General features: G+C 42.8%; 1 protein-coding gene across 1 annotated transcript in view; it reads right to left on the reverse strand.

Moving 5' to 3' along the window:
- Nucleotides 1–18,788, reverse strand: part of LOC128304307 (nuclear hormone receptor FTZ-F1-like) — a 111,102-nt gene that overhangs the window by 56,753 nt on the left and 35,561 nt on the right. The window lies entirely within an intron of this gene.

The following is an 18,788-nucleotide window of genomic DNA, read 5'->3' on the forward strand; positions in this document are numbered from 1 at the left end:
TGAACAATTAATTGATACCTTACTGAGCTTGTGGAACCAATTTCATGTTGAATGATTTTTGACTCCTATTTCATTGCAATTAAAGCTCTTATATTTATATGGAATTAAATATTTGTGATCAAGAACTAAATATTGTCCAAAATGAAAAGAGTTCAAAAACAAATATTCTATTATGATTTTAGGAGCCCCAAAACGCCCGTCCGTCATCTTCCACCTTTCAAAATACACACATGCCCTACCTCCCTCGGGTACTCCTCTATAGGGGGGTTGGCTTTCGCTTTCATTTCCAGCCGCGGAATCGCGCAAACGAAGCAATTCATGTTTGCTCATTCACTTTTGCCTCATTTCATTTCGCCTGCCGACCCGCGTGTGTGTGTGCCGGCCGGGTTCACTTTCGGTTTCATTTCACTGTCAGCACACCGGGCCCGCAGCATCTCACCGTCACGGGAACGCGCAAAATGAAAGCACACAATATGCAAGAAGAAGAAGAGGAAGAAAAAACAACAAAAACAACGATAACAAGCTAATATACATCCCCCCTTTCGCCGGGCCCGTACCAAACCACCGGTCATGCTTGCACGACTGCTTCATGACTTCATCGCGATCCACCATTCTCACCCGGTTGTTGGTGAGAGAGTGAAGCGATTTCGCGTGAGCAGAACGGAAACCTACCCCACAGGCCCCAGAGGCACCGTGTTGCGAATGATCAGAGCTAGATGAGCAACGGGATTGGGCTGGAGTTCTGGTATGGCAAATGTGAGTTGGAATCGCGAACGGAGAACGATTACAACACACTCCGAAACAGAAGCCGGGCCACATCGCATCGCGCGGCCAAGTGTGGGTAGTGGGGGCATGGGGACTGCGGGGGGGTGCGGGTGCGGTGGCCGGATCACTGAATAGATCCGGTCGGTGGTGAATAGAGGTGATGCAAAAAAGAAATCCCCACCATACACTAACATGACCACCTATCGATTGATTAGACACTAAATGGATTAGGTCGTGGTCTTTATATTTATACAAGACCACATATTTTAGGATAAAATTAGATCAACATTTTTAGAATGTTTTCGAAAATGTGTTAATATTTTTTAATTTAAATTTTCCTGAACAATTTATATAGCATTTAGTTTAAATATTAAAACAATTATTGTCGACTATAGATGGCTTTCGGTATGTTTAAGGCATGATCGAGTGGGGTATGGAGTATGGGGTATGGGCGTACTTCGCACTGTCGTTTGCCTCAGATGACCACATTCGGATGTGGAAGTGAATGCGCGAGCAGAGAAGGGGAAAAACATGGCAACGCAATCGTTGCGAGGCAGCAGTCCCAGCGTGAGCTCCACGAATCGAGTTGAGAGTGAGAGCGAACCGTGCCGCCGTCCATACGCTCTACTCCACTGCTCGAACACGGGTGTCCTACTGACCTACTTTCCGTAAAGGGGGGTTCGTCATCATCATCATCATCATTGTCGTCGTCGTCGTCGTAGCAGCAGCAGCAGCAACACGAAGTCCGATAGCATTGGCCAAAGCGACGAGATGACGATGATGGCGCGATGATGTCGTGTCTCCGATCGCCTGCCCAATCCGATCCTCCTACCCGTTTGGGGGTGCTGTGTGGTTGATTCGAAACCCATCGATTTATCGCTCGCGTCCACCACGATGCTGATAGTGAGTGCCATCGCGGCTGGTATTTAATTGATAAATATAACCAAAAAAAAAAACCATACCCCAATCGTACTAAAAATGGATCGATTTAATTTCATCCCTGCTGACAGATGGTTGAGTGGACGCAGTTTACGACCGACCCTAACGATCCTTACGCTTTAGTAAAGGAACTGTACGGGGGAAGGAAAATATCACCCCAATCTAGAGGGGGGTGGGATGGGGATGGATTGTGCTTAAATTATACCTCCCACCTACCCTTGCTTCGTCACAACCTCACGCCCGTTTCTATCCATACACCACCACAACCACAAAGCAACAACAAAAAAAAGCACACGCACAGCAATTTCCCAATCGACTCACGGTGCGTGTTCGTCGCGCAACGCCACGGTGCCGCAAGAGACCGCGTGGACAGGCTGTTTTGCTTTCGGACACTTCTGGTCTTCCTCTATCACAACAACACTCCGCCACCAACCGGAAGGGGGACGTGGACGTGGAAGGGGCGAAATGCGGGACGATGCGTGGGTTCGTACACGCGCGTAATGGTGGGGATTGGTTTATCACAAAAGATATTGTGCCAGGGCAGTGATGTAAACCACACAAAGACACACACCCCAACGACAAAATGGATCCCGTGGGTGAGGTCCACCTGGATGGGAGCATCCATCGCCTAGATATGCGACTTGTGTCGACCGATGCGTGGGCTAATGGGATTCGGGGAATTTAGAGGGTAGGATGTATCTGTTTTTTGTGTATCGGGTACGGCACGATTCGATTCCGTTTAAGCCATCGTGCAATCTGTTTAATAATCTTCCCGAAATGATGCTCCATTTGGGGTAGCTAAATGACGTGACTGAGTCGTGATGCATTTTCAGGGTGGGTATTTAAAGTCAATTTGCACGCGATCAAATAATTTGTCCGTTTTTCTGTTAGAAGACACGGTGGAGAAAGTCGAATTTAGGGGAAATAGTTAAATAGCAACAGATGACTCAACCAACGGACACCGTTCAAAACACTGTTGTACTACTTTTTCTATATGATATTTTGAAACTCCTAATTCCTAAATTCACATTCAATTTCTGTTTATATGTGAACTTTGAAACTCGAGCACTCTATTTCATCTTCGTCTATGAATACAGACGTTTAACGATGTTTATTTGAACAAAATACTAACAACAAGCGATGAAATTGAGCTCACACAGTAGGCTCTGGTCATTGTGGTTGCGTATTTTACATCACAAAACCCCACATTGACATTGATGACAGTTCCATTACAAAGCGTCTGACATAATGATACCCTTTAACTGCCTGTTATAGATACTTGTGCTTGCGGATGACAACAAGAGCACAAGCTTCACACGACAAAAAGCGTTCAAGCATAGAGTGCGATATGCGCCCGGATCGTCTAAACCAGCGACAACAAAAAAACGCATCCACAACATTTGTCCCCCCCCAGGTTATTTTTTCTATCCCGCCACAAGCCAATGTTTGTTTTGGGCACCCGAAATAATTATTCCCAGCCAGAAGCGCAACGTCACTTTTCAGCACGGTTCAAAATGCGTAAGCACTAATAGTCAACACTCGGCCCCCTCGGTGGGACCGGGTAAACGATTGGATCAAAAAATCACTCTACCGTTAAACTGTGGCTAAACAAAGGGTGAAAAATCTACTGCACCGAGGACACCCGACCAGTCTCTCTCTCTCTCGCTGTCCCTCGTCTCATCGGTCTTCTCGTGCCTTTTACGCCTAATTCATTTACGATTTTCGAAGGTGGCGGGAAAATTGCGACACGTTTAATCCGGTTGTACGAGAACCAAATGAAAATACAGCCTTCCACAACAAGTGAACCGATTTTGAGCGTGTGCGATCGAAATAACGCCGCGAACGCGTCTTTTCAACAGTTGGTTGAGAGATTTTCCCATGGTTTATGTACATTTATATCGTCCATCTTTTATCAACACCATTCCATTCCATTCTGGTAATAAAAAGAGAATAATGACTTCTTTGTGGATGAGAATGACGAGAATTAAAACACGTTAGAAATTTGTTTCAGAAACTGAGTTTTGACATTTTTAGACTTGTAAAAGTATTGGAAAAAAGAACAAAATAATCCCAAAGTGACAATTATTAAACTGAAAGAAAAATCTTTTCATAAACAAATCAAAAAAAGCACCAAAACGCTTAGAACCATCACAAATTCTCGCCAATCGTCAAAGTACGAAATGAAACACGTACCGAGAAGGGTCAAAGCCTGCGTCGCATATATAAAACTGCAATGGTTACGAAGAAAGCAAAAAGGATGTGTTGCGCTTAAAAATGCAAAACGTTCACCGGTGACACACAAGAAATGCTGCCCGTGGGTTGTTGAAAACCGACAGAAAAGCTTGTTTCCTTTACTTTTGATTTACTTACAGCTATAAATCGGCAATCGGTCCCATCGTAACGGACCCGGGATCGAACGGACAGCATACGACATGTGCTTCTGCCAGGGTTTTGATCGTAAAAATGGGGATCGGCTGTAAAATCGCGTTTGTCCCCGAGTGCCCTTAAAGCCACACTGTCGGAAGGTTGAAATATTCAACAAGTCAGTTTGGTTTGACGAGTAACCGGCCTGGTACCGGGGATACCTTTAAACATTCACAGGTATTTGGGATCGTATTTGGGAAGTGGCTTGAAAGTTGATGTTCTACAACAACGATTAATTATAAAAATAACGCTATTGATATTTAAAAGCTTTTTTATGTAAACAAGTGTATTTGAATTCACCAAAACTTCACAAAAGGAATAAATATTGTCTTAAGATAAAACGAAAGTACGAATACTTTTCAACGTGTAGCGTAATTGGGATGAAGGAATTTATTCATCGTTTCCTTTGATTTATTACTTTACGATCTTGCCGTCAGTGCTGGTCTTCTTTTCATCGGAACAATCAAATCCTGCAGATATAGGAGCCGTTTTTATTTTACTGCACACACAAAATTCCAATTCTTCCAAACTTCTCGCATCTTCTCCCACTAATCTCCGAAAAATCTCGGAGAAATGCTTTCTTGCCGCAATTGAGCAATCATCGGTGGAAGGAGGATCGGTCGCTTGGCTTCCCTTTAATTATCGGTCGAAGGAAAAGGAAGAACCAACCGGTAAGCGATACAGAGATATGAATCCTCCATCTCGGTACTGAAAATCCCAAACCCATATAAGCACAAACTCCCGATAACTCCCGATTGAAACGCATATCCTGCAGACGAACCACTGATGGATGGAGGAAACGAAATCCTCAGCTCGAAAGCTCGGCAACACGGTCCACACGGGCACCAATAAATGCTGGTAATTATCCTTCCTTCTGTCCGTCCGTGCAGTGTTCTCGCTTCGCTTCTCGAGTCGGTATTTTCATGCTGGGAAATAACACACTTCATCCTACCGAGGGGTCCCTTCGCTAGGGTCAATCTTTTCCAAACTCAAGCAATTGACTACCAATTAGCGTAAATATTATGTAAATATTCTACCCCTCGGGGACCGGGCGTACATCCCTCACGTGCTTCTTCTGCACGTGTATTCCGGCATCATCGGGGGTACGATAATTTAGCAACAATAAATGGGCATCCAAAATATTTCTACCCCGTCCCGGGTTGACACGGTGTGTTTGGGAACTGTCCCGCACATCAAACGGGATCGTACCGAAAGCGCAGCCTCTTTGCTCATGCTAAGCCTCACAGTGTCACATGGTTTTATGTACAACAGCAAATATTTTACCAACAAAGGGCCAGCAATGGCCAGGCGCGTCAAAACGTGCAATCAAAACAAACAAACAAAGCTGTAGGACAAACAAAATGATACATTTTCAATGTGGTCAGGTAGCGAGGATACGGTCGCTGGAGTCAAATGATCGAATGATCGCTGTTGAAGATGGAATATCGAAACTACCTGCAAGCGTAAACAAAACGTACTATTTCTCACACATTGCGGTGCGTTTTGTTTAAAATTTTAATATTCTTTGTGAAACATTCTCGAAAGTGTTTCAAAAATATTGGAGTATCTCTCTAAATAAAAATCTCTTACCACACACTCCCTCGCTTTCGCACATCATTTTTGTGAGGGCTGCAGACAACAACATGGAAGCTTTATTCAATTACTAAAATCTACACCACGGGAGAAAGTCGCCCACTGCTGCTGTTTGATTTATGCTTCTCACGAACATTTCGCCAGTTTTTTTTTTCTTCATTTTTGTTTCCAATTTAAGGCAGACAACAACAAGAGATTACCAGAAATACACAAAAACAACGATCACCGACAACGAAAAAAAAAACGAGCGAATCAAAAAGTAAATCGTACTACGTAGGAGGAAACTACTTTCATCCAGCTTCGCTGCAGCGTAATCACGTCTAGAAATTGGTACCCTCCCCCCTGCACGGCACAACGGATGCAGGACCTTTCGCCTCACAACAAAGGCTAATAATAACGAAACGTGACGATCGAGCTGATCTATGCCTCTCGCGTATCCTTTTTGTGCCACTCGTTCGTTCTGCATCGCACTGAATCGTGTGGTTTCGATACCTCGAGAATGGTAATCGAACGGTAAGGGAGCAGCAGCAGCATACAATCTGATAATGCACATCGCGAAAGGCGACAGACGTTGCTCTTGCGTGTAGATTGCAAACCCCGGGCAGAATGGACTGGAAATTCCTGGAAGAGGGAGTGTACCCATGTACACTAAATTTGCGCGCAGCTACAACCAAAGAACCGATCGAAAGAAATCTGCTCCACGATTGAAGGACACCGCAACAAAGAAAGATCTGATCCAGAAAACTTTCCAAAACAGCTTCCACGTTGCGATCGGCCACGTTCATGTGGTTTCGGTCTGGCCGTACCCTCGAGGATCGACGGCCGAGCATTGCGCAATCATTGGTCGCGTACGAAACGAAAGACGCGCGAGGGAAGAAAAAATAAGGGGAAGAAGTCTCGAGCGCGAACAGGACCAAAACGAATGCCCATTGAAAGGAAAAGTCCTTCCCACGGACGTACGGCCAACAGGGCGCGATCGCAACGGTTCGCCGATGTATCCTGTCCACTGGATTGCACTTGCACTTTCTGTACGTACGTGCAACGTACATCGGTTGGGGGAACGTTTTGGATGGTTGCTTTTTTTACAAACTGATCGTACCGTTTGCTACAGCTTACATCAGGTCTGTACATGTCCTGTAAAATGTTCCAAACTGATAAGTTTCCTCCTTAAAGTGGTCTTATCAATCAAATCCAGAAAAAGGAGATACAGGTTATTTTACTTACTTTGGAAAGTAATTAAAACGATTAACAAGCTTAATTTATTGACTAAACAAAAGTTTGTCAAATTGCCAATTGCTCCCTTTTCAATAAGACGGACAATAGGACTACTATGGGACCACAGAAATAAGTTTTTGTTTAATCATTTTAAAATTCATCGATGTGAGGTTTGCCTCCAATTGGTTTTAAATATATATTGAGAGCATTTTAACGTCTAAAAAATTTCTTATTAATCAATCGGTTTCGGGTTCAAGTTCGTTAGTATAATGGTGAATAAATATCACCATTAGTAATATATAAATATATATAAATATAAATATACACAGAGTGAATAAATATCATATACCTACAGAGACCTATACCTGATATATTTCTCCCCAAAAGGGTTTGAGAATTTCTTCAACAGAGTAAAACTTCTGATCCTGAAATTAATAAACGGGTATCCTTAGCCTCTAAACACTTATCAATCAATGAAACCAGTCGGGATCGCTTTTTTATTATTTTTATTCCCGCTTCATTCTCTTCTTGCTTATTTGCGCAGACGAAAAAAAAAGTGCATAATTCGATTCATATTGTGCGGTTTGCGATCGTCCCGCCGCGCGATGTACGCGGTTTTGTAAAATTTACCTCCTTTTTTTCTCCACTGTGCACACGAATTGCAACTTACATTCAATTATGGTATGACCCAGAAAGGCAGACGCGGCCGGCGTATGAAGACAAAATAAAACCAACGACCAACACATCCGAACAAGGAAGGCAGCCAGGAGCAAAGAAAAAAAACCCCGTCAAATTGCCAGTCAGCCTGCATGCAGCCGCCGAAAATCGAGAGTGAAAACCGGTGTGGGGCCGCATCGAATGGGCCGAATGGAGTAGAATTAAGAAAAGTAACAACAGCAACAACAACAACGACAGAAAAAACATGCTGTAGCTCATCAGAAGCAAAACGTACCATTGCATTGGAAACCGAACAGACGGCAGCGAAAGAAAAGTAGTAAAACGAAAAGCCAAAGCATGCGCCCGCCAAGTGCACGCGCAAGGGGAGAGTAGTACACGGTCGGGAAAGAATAATGCGCGTGTGGAAAGGAAATGTCGCAGGACAGGCGCGATGCAGCAGCATGCAGCGAAGTGCATCGAAATAGCATGCAACGCAAGGTACTGGTGCCGCTGGCCCAACGATTCCTTTTCACCACACAGGTTCCCCCTTTCGTTGGCTCACCCATCACCGGCGCAATAAACATTTTCAATGCTCATAAATTTATGATTGTCCCGTTTTTTTTTCTACCGATCACCTTTGCTTATAACCTTTACGTTATGCGAACCAAAACAAAACCAAAAAAAAACAACAACCCAAAAAATAGTGAACAATCGAGAGAAAATAACAAACGCACCAGGTTGTTGCGGCTGTGCCGCAAATGTAAACCCGTACCGTATGATTAAAATTATAAGGATAATGCATTTCGGACTCGATCGGACTCGATTCGGTCACGTTTCTTGCGATTGTGAAATATTCGTGCGCATATTTTTAAACTATGTTACAAAAATGGCTGTTGCAATCGAATATTGGTGGTGCATTGGAATATGTTAAAAGCAGTTCCACTGAGGCACGAATGGGAAGGGGAGCAATTGCTACAAACAGTTACGCGGAACGATCGGGGAGTATTTAAAGAATTGCGAATGGTTTATTTAAACCGATCAGGAACTAGGTTTTCCATCCTAACCAGACAAACAAGTTAGACATCGTTAGCCCGTCTAAAAATAACGCACACTAAATTCTACGCACCGGAATTGCAGTGAAGGCATGTTATTGCATCACTTGAAGGAAGGAAGGAAGGAAGAATTGAGAACCACAAATGTGATGTGACAGGAGAGGCAATTTCTATTTGTAGGTAAAGCTATACGAGCGGTGTCACAAAAACCTAGAGTAAGCCTATGCACAATCCTTTTCAAAACGATAGGACCAATCTGATTTTTTTTGGCAATTGGATGACGGGGTACAGTACATCTAGTAGATTCATCAAACATTTAAATTTCCTAATACATTTGAGGTTGGTGGGCTGGTCATGACATTATACTGATTGATCATTGTACAGACTAAAGAATTAATTCATTTAAGGAAATCATCATTATTTCGTACACTAAAAAAATCAAAATATGGCGATGAAAACATCCTACTATGCGCCGTTTTCTCGATCATGGAAGAGGAGTTTCAAAAGGATTGTCTTATTTCAGGAGATGCAAGTTTAATCAGTATTTAAATTTAATATTTATTTTAATATTTAAGCAACGGTAAAGAGAGATATTTTGACTTTTTACAAGATAAACTGGCCTATATAGAGATCAGTGACGGATCAATCCCCTCAGGAACCTTAGGCGCTTGGGGCTTCTTTCCTTATTCTGAACAGATTGAGGGAGGGAGTGTTCTGTACATTTCAAAATTGCAAACGGGACGGGAGAATGGAGGAGGAAGAGGGGGGGGGGGGGGTCGATAGCAGGTTCTCCAGAGGCTTTGGGGCAATTTTCCTAATTTTTGGGGCCCCTCTAACATACGAAGAGGGTTGCAGAGTCACTTTTTCAGGCCCTTTCTAGGCATAATTCATACTCTTTTGCTACTTAACTGTTTTTCGGGGCCCTCCACACGACGAGGCCTTTGGCTGCCGCCCATTCCGCCCACCGTTAGATCTTGTACTGATAGAGGTAGATGCGAAATGTGTCCACTTTTTAAAACATTTGCAAGAAGTGATCGATCCTGTGCAAAACTTTCTAAACTTACACACTAGCAACGGTTCCAGTAAATGGGAAAAATTCTACCTTGAAGATTCTACTTTGACACATTCAAATTCAACTTGAAAGTAATTCAGACATGACCCTGCCTTTATCAGTTCAACTCCAAAACCCTGTATGAACTTCATATCTTAATTGTTCAATGTTTGGTTTAAAGTTGTTTGAGTTTTAAACAAAAAATGTGTAATTGTACCACCTCTTTCAATCCTTTGAACCACATTAGATAATTACTTCCAATTGGAATGAAAATTAAGGCGTTTAACCCCTACCAATGTAAGCCATTTGCCCAATCGAACCCTTTTTGGGTTCGTGATCTTTACAAAGTTGATCACCGCTTGCTGAGACGCCGATGAGCCCTCGTTTAGAAACTCATCTCGTCAACGCACGCACCGTCTTTTCGTGGACCGCGTGCGATTGCAGCACAGTTAATGAGCTACCATCATTCTGCACTATGCTCGCAGATCCCCACCCTTATCCGTTACCGTTTCCCTTCCCATTTCCATAACGCCACCATCCACCGGAGCAAATACAACAATCCAACAAGCTCACCGTTCAAAGTTGGTACAATTGGGCGGATTGTGAAGAGCCACAATTGACCCCAGCACTGCAAGCACTGCTCCCGAAACATCGGCAAAAGTGGAAAGGTTAGGCGATGGCATACACGCGGTGTGTGTCGCGCCTTGAAGGTGACAAAACGATGCACATCGCACGCAATGTAATGCAACGAAATGAAGATGATGCCGAAACACGCCCCAAACGCTTGAATATTGTTGCGAAAACAAACGGTGAACAAAAACCGCCCATCTTCACTGGCAATAGAAGCAATAGATTGGGGTTTCAATCTGCTCGTACCATACCCTGCTCCAACAAGTACCGAGATGTAAAATAATTTCCAGCGTAAAACCCAATTGCAACGACAATAACACATCAATTCACGCGCCAAACACCCCGCGCGAAGGGGACGGTGGTAAACGGAGGAGGGTCTTTTGTTGTGCATCAGCGTAAGTGTTTCTTTCTTTTCTGCATTCGTGGGGCCGTGCAATACCGATTTTTTGTTTGCTCTCTAACAAGCGTAATACGCATTTGACACATACAGGCGCTCGCGCGCATCAGGTACGCACGCATTTCAACATCGGACGTGATCGTCGAAGTTGATGAGGGTTTTCTTTCCTCCGGACGTCTTGTTTTTTTTTCTTGAACCTTCTTTCTTCTGCTGTTATTATTGCTGCGCAGTGTTATTACTGCTTTTTCATAACATCACATGGCGCTAATGTCAAAAGCACTGCCCCAGCAATGACAAATGTGTGTTCCAAATTTGGCTAAATGAATCAATTTCGGGTATTCGCGTTCGCTGGTTTCGAAACTGTGCCTCCCTTTTGGTTGGCTGCTTAGCTGATTTAAAAATGAAATCACAGTTTCAATTGTTCACTTTTTAGTACATACAGTTTCGAAGCTCTAGCGTTCGTTGCTGGATGTCAACTCTTGCCGTCTAGCAGCTTTAAGTATGTCGCTTATTCTTTTGTTCAAGAAACTAACCTATTGTTTAGTTGTTAAAGGTTTCTTTTTCAACTCTAGTCACACATATGAATTCCATTAATGCCTTTCAAGTTTTCTCAAAGAAGATCAAACTGGAAAACCATTATTCTCATCTTGATCCGCTTGCAACTCCCCTTCGAATTTTATTAATTCTTGTGATCTAATCCAAGACAACAATCGCTTAACTCGACAAACTTTCAAATTAACCTGTTCCGACACAACTCCAGCCCCGGTCGAGCTCATTCTAATCACGTGCTGCTTAATTCACGGTCACACGACCACCACAAACATTTGTCTTTATTGAGCCCGAAATCGAACTTCGCCCAGACGATCGACAAGCCTCGCGATCTGGTGAACGGTTGGCAAGTGCCAGCAGTGCTGGTTGTCGTACACGCGGGTTACTAACGCAAAACTGTGCCAAACACAGGCCAAAGTTCCCAACAGAAATCGAGCGTAAAATCGTCTCAATAAATCTGATCATCCGTTGAGAAAATCCCCTCGCAGTGAAGAAAAAAAAAACGAACCGAAACTAAGCCGCCACTGCTCTCTACACCACTAATCCGAAAAGGTGTAAATTTTTGGAGATTTTTACCTTCCATCTCCTTCCACTGAGAGCCAGCCGTGGTTTATTTTGTCATTTGAACCGCCATTTTATTGCCGTTTCTCTCACTCCCTCGTGACACTTCAAAGTGTCACCAAAAGGAAAAACACACAAACACAGATTGAAGTTTGGGGTTTGAGTTGCGTAATATTTACCCCGTGTGCCATCCAGTTAGCTCCAGTTCCACAGCCAAACTAGTGAAGGTGAAGCCCGGCACGGTAAAGTAACGCAATCTTCTTCGAAAACGCACCGAAACTCTAAACGACTCAAGCATGGAGACGAAAGTTCGAACCCCAAAGGGAAAATTTAAATTTAAAATGTATTCATACCCATTTCAATCAATTTAATTGATAATACCATAGCATGGGATGGAGCTTTATTACTTGGATCGATTTTGAAACAACCTGTGAGAAGCGAACCTTAAAACTTTTGTGGCAAGTGTTGGCAAAGCAAATCGGGAAAGATCCGGAAAATGTCGGAAATAACAGCTGCAATTTGGCCCAGACAAAGATATCTGCTATGGTAGTGATTTCAACGAACATCTCTGAGACGAGCCGGAAAAGGCAAACATTCGCACAGCAAACAAAAGGTGTAGTAAGCAGATACACATTGTTCCGTCTTTTTGGGGGAGGAACATGTGCGCACCAAAATAGACTTGTCTCGGTTTCATCAAACTGTTGCTCAGGGAGGAACCGAAACCAGATTCGATATTTTTTTTGTTCCATTTTCTTCAAGCTCAAGGTCTCAGGAATATCTGGAAAATGTTGCAGAGCAGTACTGGAACAGATTGAGTCAAGTTCTCGCTCAAGATGTTCCTTACACAATTATAACATCACAAACATTACCAGGTTTTTTAAACTTCTAAATCATTTTTGTGATCTAATGCGATTTTCCCATTATTTATATTATAAATGGAGTTCAATACAACTGTTACTACTTCTGTTGTTAATTTTCAACTTTTCCTTGTGTTTTCTAACCCCTTTGGAAATCCAAACCTCTTCCCCAGAACGTCCCTTTTCAAGCCTTCCACACTTACGATCAGTTTTAGTTTTCGTCTCCATCTCGCTTCGTCAATTCACTGTCAGCTGTCCGGGTAAGGTTACTACTACACTACAGCTCTTGCAACACTCCCTCCTGACGAACAGCTTTATTTCGGCAGTAAATAATCCGCTAATCTTTCCCCTTCCTCCCCGTCATCATCAGCTTAAGTCCTCTGTCACCGTGTGTGTACTCACGCAGAAGGTTGATTTTTTCTCTGTTTCATTTTTTCTTTTACTTCATCAAACCAAAAAAAAAACACTTTAAGCTTAGTTTTCTACTGGGGTGGGGGAGGAGAAAAAAGTAGTTTTGAAGGTCCATGCCGTGCGTTTCATCCCTTTTCCTTTCCTGCATCCATTCGATGGCTTACCGTTTTCCGAAAGTGAACAATTTCCAAACACCAACAGCAGGGTTTGGACGCACGATCGGTCGTAGGTTGTAGTGGTCAGGGTATGTTTTCTTCGCCTTTACAAACTAGCCTCCCCCTCCCTTAAAAGAAATAAGCATCCATTCCACAAGTGGACGGGTGGTCGAGTGGCGATTTCACTCTCAGTTTTACTAATACAGTCAAAAAAATCTTAAAATCTTTTGAAAAGAAACCCCCAAAAAAAAACACTGCCCACCCTCAAACATACCCCTCCATCACAAGCAAGAAAAAAAATTAACTCACCCATTGGGACACCCTCCGCACAGAGTCGAGGGGTGCGTGTTTCCGAAACGAGCCGTGAGATGAGTGGCTAGATGAGTGGCTCTCAACTCACAACCCCCCAAAACAATCTCATACGCGACTGGGGGAGCAGTCAAGCCACGAAACTGTTCGCGATAGTGAATAGAGGCAACGAAGAAAAAAAAACATCAACACACACACACGAAGTCGCGGCCTTTTCAGCATCACCCGCGTGTTTCTCCATCAACGCACACAAAACGGGAGGATGTGCTTTATCTCGCTTACACAAACGAACTCACCTCGCGCTTCGCTAGCGCTCACTCGCCACCACAGCCGTGGCTCATTCGCCTTCGCCTACTTTGTCTATGAATAGAAACGCTTCACTACGCCGTCGACCGGGCCCCGATTGCGCAATCTCCATCGAGAGTGAAAATTGGCCAAGTGCAGTAGGCCATCGACGGAAAGTGGGTCGCACACAGTGACGCGCGCGCGCGTACGTACCCCGTCGTGTGTATTATACCCGCTAGCAACCCCTGTACTACTTGCACCTATCCACCACCAAACCAACCACCATCAACAGCGGGCTCCACGAGATTAAAGGAGCTTGCGTTGGGGGGAAGCGAAACAGAGAGAGACAACGGGAGCTGGGCTAACGTTTAGATGTGGAAGAGAACCGTAACTTCCCGCGCGTTTCACCGTTCTCCAACGGATGTCCGATTTGTTTTTCGTGGTGGTGTATATTTTCGGGTGGGTTTTACTTTACATAAAACGTTAATTTAGTTAGCACGAGCGAAAAAAAACAGCCCAGCGCACGGGAATGGCTGTGAAAATTAAATTTACATTTGTTTATTTTCCCACCTTCAGGCGCTCAACATTTTGAAAGGGTGTGTCAGTACACACACCTAATGGCGGGTTGTTAAAAATATACTGAACACGAAAAAAACACACCAAAAACGATATGATGCAAATATAAATTGTAAAATACAACAAAAGTTTATATAAACAAATGACACCAACACACACACACACACACCCACTCGAACATAAACCATATTTCGAGTACGATTAAAGCCGTAACGCTTCGAACAGTGTATCTTTTTCCACAGCGAGCTTCATCATCCCGTGATTGTCCGAGGTCGGGAATTGATTGCGTAAAGCCGTCGCGCGGCCACGATGGGACGCAACACGCGCATCAGCCGCGATATGTGGGGAAAGCCGGGAAAAAGAAAACATAAAACAAGCGGGGTAACGAGTCGGGAGAACCATACACACATACAAGCGAGCAACGTACGTGGAGTGTGATGGACGCGCAAACGGTGTATCCGTGTGTCCAACGATACATCCAACCAACACCGCGCTGTAGAACAGGCATCCCCCTCAAACCCGGTGATGTGCCCCTGGCCGGTAAGTGGGCAGCGTGCTTATCAGCGTGAAGAATTTGCCTTACTCCAGGCACGGAAATCATTATCATGCAGCTCAAAAACGCTGTTTGGATGGGCATCTCAACACGTTGCACTCGGGAGGGTATTTAGTGGGATAAACTGTGCAAAATTTACATCTTCAACATTTTCTTTTAGTGTCTTTGTACTAAACAGATACAGAAGAACCCAAGCAGTAACAAATTAACGGGAAAAATAACGTCGTACTGTTTCTTGGTAAGAAAAAAACGATAATTAAATTTTATTATTTTGTTACTTATAAATATGGACTTATGGAATATGGAATAATATGGACTTATGGAATAAGAAATATAAAATAAAGTAAAGAAAACAAGAAATAACATACATTATTCCTAGAAAAGTTCGACAATTGTCGAATAACAAATAGAAATACACAAGATAAACTCAAAATAGAGTCAAATTTAAGATCCCGAGTAATACTAGTACAATGTAATTGCAAAAGAGATTAGAAATAATAGTGAAGAACTCTAATAAAAAATAAATTTAAAGTAATATAAAACATTACAAGCCATTAAAAGTAATTAGTAATTAAGAAGTAAGAAAGTACTCTATGAAATTCAATGAAAAATTCTAAGAAAATTAGAATTCCTCCTTTCGTGTCAATAAAATCTATGTATTGTACGTCTAGACGCAAATATATTGTTAACCTGTAAAATAAGGTATCAGAAATACGTTCACAATAGCGGAAATGGTTTACAATTTCCACCAAAAAAAAAACCCGGTCAAGATATTCATAGAAGTACGATACATTTTCGTTGACTTTTTCTCACCAAAGAAAAGTGTTCTCCCACAATTAGTCGCCATCTTTCTGAGGATCGTTCACATAGCAGAACAGTGAAGTTACTGTTATCTACTTCACAGCCATTTCTATCTACGCTTTGCGAACAGTTTTTTACGAAATTACTCGATCCGGAACCGATTCTTCCCGTGCCAGAGCGAGTGGTTGTGTGTGTTTGCAAGTTGCCGGGAATTGATTTTCATCCAACCGAAGAACTGCAACGGAGACGGACGAGTACAGATGCAGAATAAAAACTTTCACCAGACTGGTGGTCTGACGATGCTGATGGACCTGTGAAACGTGTGAATGTGCAGAGAGTGCGCCTTGTGAAGAATTGGGCCGGACAGGAAAGTTTACCAGACCGTAACCGAAACACACCCAGGATGGATGGCGGAATGGCGTAGTGTTTAATGTTTTTGCCAACGCCATCGTTGTCCCCTGGGAGGGTTTTTTTCTTCCTCTTCTTTAATCCATGCCGGTGGCCACAAGACCGAATCCTACGTACAAGCACTGACTTCCTTCTGTTTGCTACAGCCGACTGCCGATTGCGGGTGGAAGGAATCATAAAAATGAAAGTGTCTTTGGAGTTTTTTTCCCCTTTTACTACTTCTCGTGGGACAGCGGAACGGTTCTCCTTGTTGTGGTTGAGCAAATAGAAGGAAAACGCGACGAAAAACATGCTCGTAAACCTGAGGGAACAGATTCGACCGATAATGGCAGTGAAGGGACAAATAGTACTCAACAAAAAATCATGAACTCTCACAGAATGCTACAGAACAACTTAAAAAATAGCTTAAATCTATAAGTGTGCTTAAAACAGATAAAAGAATTACATGAATACAATAATAAAAGCAAAAACTATAGCTTGATGAGATAGAAACGAAGCTATACAGTAAAGGTAATTAAAATACCTCATAACGAAAGCAATTTAAAGCCACGAAGAGATATGTTGTAATGAGACGAGAGAAAAAAAACAACAAACAATGTTTATTTTTCACACATTTGCAGTTTCGAATGGAAACTCATTACACCGTTTGTTCCGCTGTCGATTGCTAAAACCAATCACTGCACCCCATCATACAAAGTCTCATCCAACGCATATCCCAAGTCAGACCATCAACAACAGCGAAAAAAAACAGCACATAAGCTGCGCAAAAAAAAACCCCATCAGATTGACACACTTCACGCTTGCGAACCGAGGGCATCATAACGAATTATGCTGATCGATTCGCTGCTCGTCGGGGGCCTTTCTGAGGCCCGCTCGTCCAACGCCAGTTAATAACTGCCGCCACCGCAACCAAATTTCGTGCATGTTTCGGCAAAGAATACACCCCAAAAAAAAACCCGAAATTTATATATATGAAACGAACCGTGCAGACCATGCCATAAGTCACACGAAGTCGCGCGAAGAAGCGAGGGGGGTTGTGGGGCGCCCTTTTGTGCGATGGGTCCCTTTAAGAAGTCCCACTCGCGCGTGCACCGCCAACGATTGCACCACCGTGGAATAATAATAAGTTGCATTTTCGGATGCTTGAATATTCATGCCATTTTTTTAACCGGTCCCGGGGCGAGGGGTGGAGGAGGCTCGCATGGACCCCAAAACAAAAATGAAACCATAATCAGTTGGCGTGCGGTCGTGCGAGGATGGATGCGAGGGAAATGCCTCCCGAACGCCCGCCACCTGCGCCACTCTGGTGGGCCGGTGAGCAGAAACCCTAAAATTAAAGTAGGTCAGTGGTATAAATTTTATAGCCATTGTGTTACGAATCTGGTTCCCCGTTCTGTGTTCCGGGCGGGTGGTGGTGGTTGTTTCACGTATTTTGTTGCTTTGTATTTTGCTTTTTTTCCTTCTTTTTTTCCACCCCAAATGGGCTTGTCCTGCGTATTGCATCCGATGCAAGCGAGGAAACTCATCATTTACAAATGACGCAAAGTAATATTTTGGACTCAAACACACACGCATAGACAGACACCCACCGGCAAGACATTTGTACCCCGGTACATATTTATGCTTTTCGGCTGGGCACATTGGTGCAGCCTCTTTTAGTGCATATTACCGTTGCAAAAATTATACCTGTTGACATTTATGACTGCCCCGCGTTTGATGGGCGACATCGTCCATAATCGAAACGGATATACAATCGAGCGCGGTTTTGGTCGGTACGCACGAAGGAAAATGAACCGTCTAGTGCGACACTCGAACCAATCGTTTGCAATTATGATTCTGACACCATTTTGGGATCATAAAAATTGTCCGAAATGTGTGTGGTTCTGTGAGAGATGAAATTCGCTGTTGGGAAGTTGAGTTTGAAAGTAACAAACGTTTTTAAAAAATTAATGTCAAAATTAACATAGTGCTCAGTCTTTACTCAGGTTTTAATGGAGAAAAAGACGACTTTTTACTTATTATAATATAATTTAAAGAAGGCAAAGAATGTTTCTGATCAAAAGAAACAACAAACCAGACCAAAAAAGGCCAAATTTATCGTAATTGTACCAAAGCTTTAGAAATGCTATAATGCTATAATGCTATAAATTATGGATAAGTGTAATTTATTTGAATCTCGTTTGTATTTCTATTTCTGGAATTTTTGAACCTCTAAACGTTCATCAATCTCTGAAGATGAATTCTAAAAGATTGTTATGTAGTTTATGATTTAAAAAAATTGGTTAAGTTACTCACATATATTTAAAGTATTTCAGTTTTTGTGTAAAAATGGAGCCTGTAGAGTCTATTTAAAGCATGATGGTGAATTTATTGCACAACTTTCGTTGTTTATTCACACGTACAAGTAGCAAATATTTCTTGAGTTTATTCATTTCTACAAATTGTTTTATAATAAAAGCAAATTCAATAAAACTGCCCTAACAAGAACCCTTGCGTATTCATGCCTCATTGATGGATTCTTCATCATAAATCTTCATAACAGAGATTCACAATCAGATTCACACAGCACTAACCTGAACCAATTAGTCAACAATTAAAAC

The sequence above is a fragment of the Anopheles moucheti genome, chromosome 3 (assembly GCF_943734755.1).
Source record: "Anopheles moucheti chromosome 3, idAnoMoucSN_F20_07, whole genome shotgun sequence".
Lineage (NCBI taxonomy): Eukaryota > Metazoa > Arthropoda > Insecta > Diptera > Culicidae > Anopheles > Anopheles moucheti.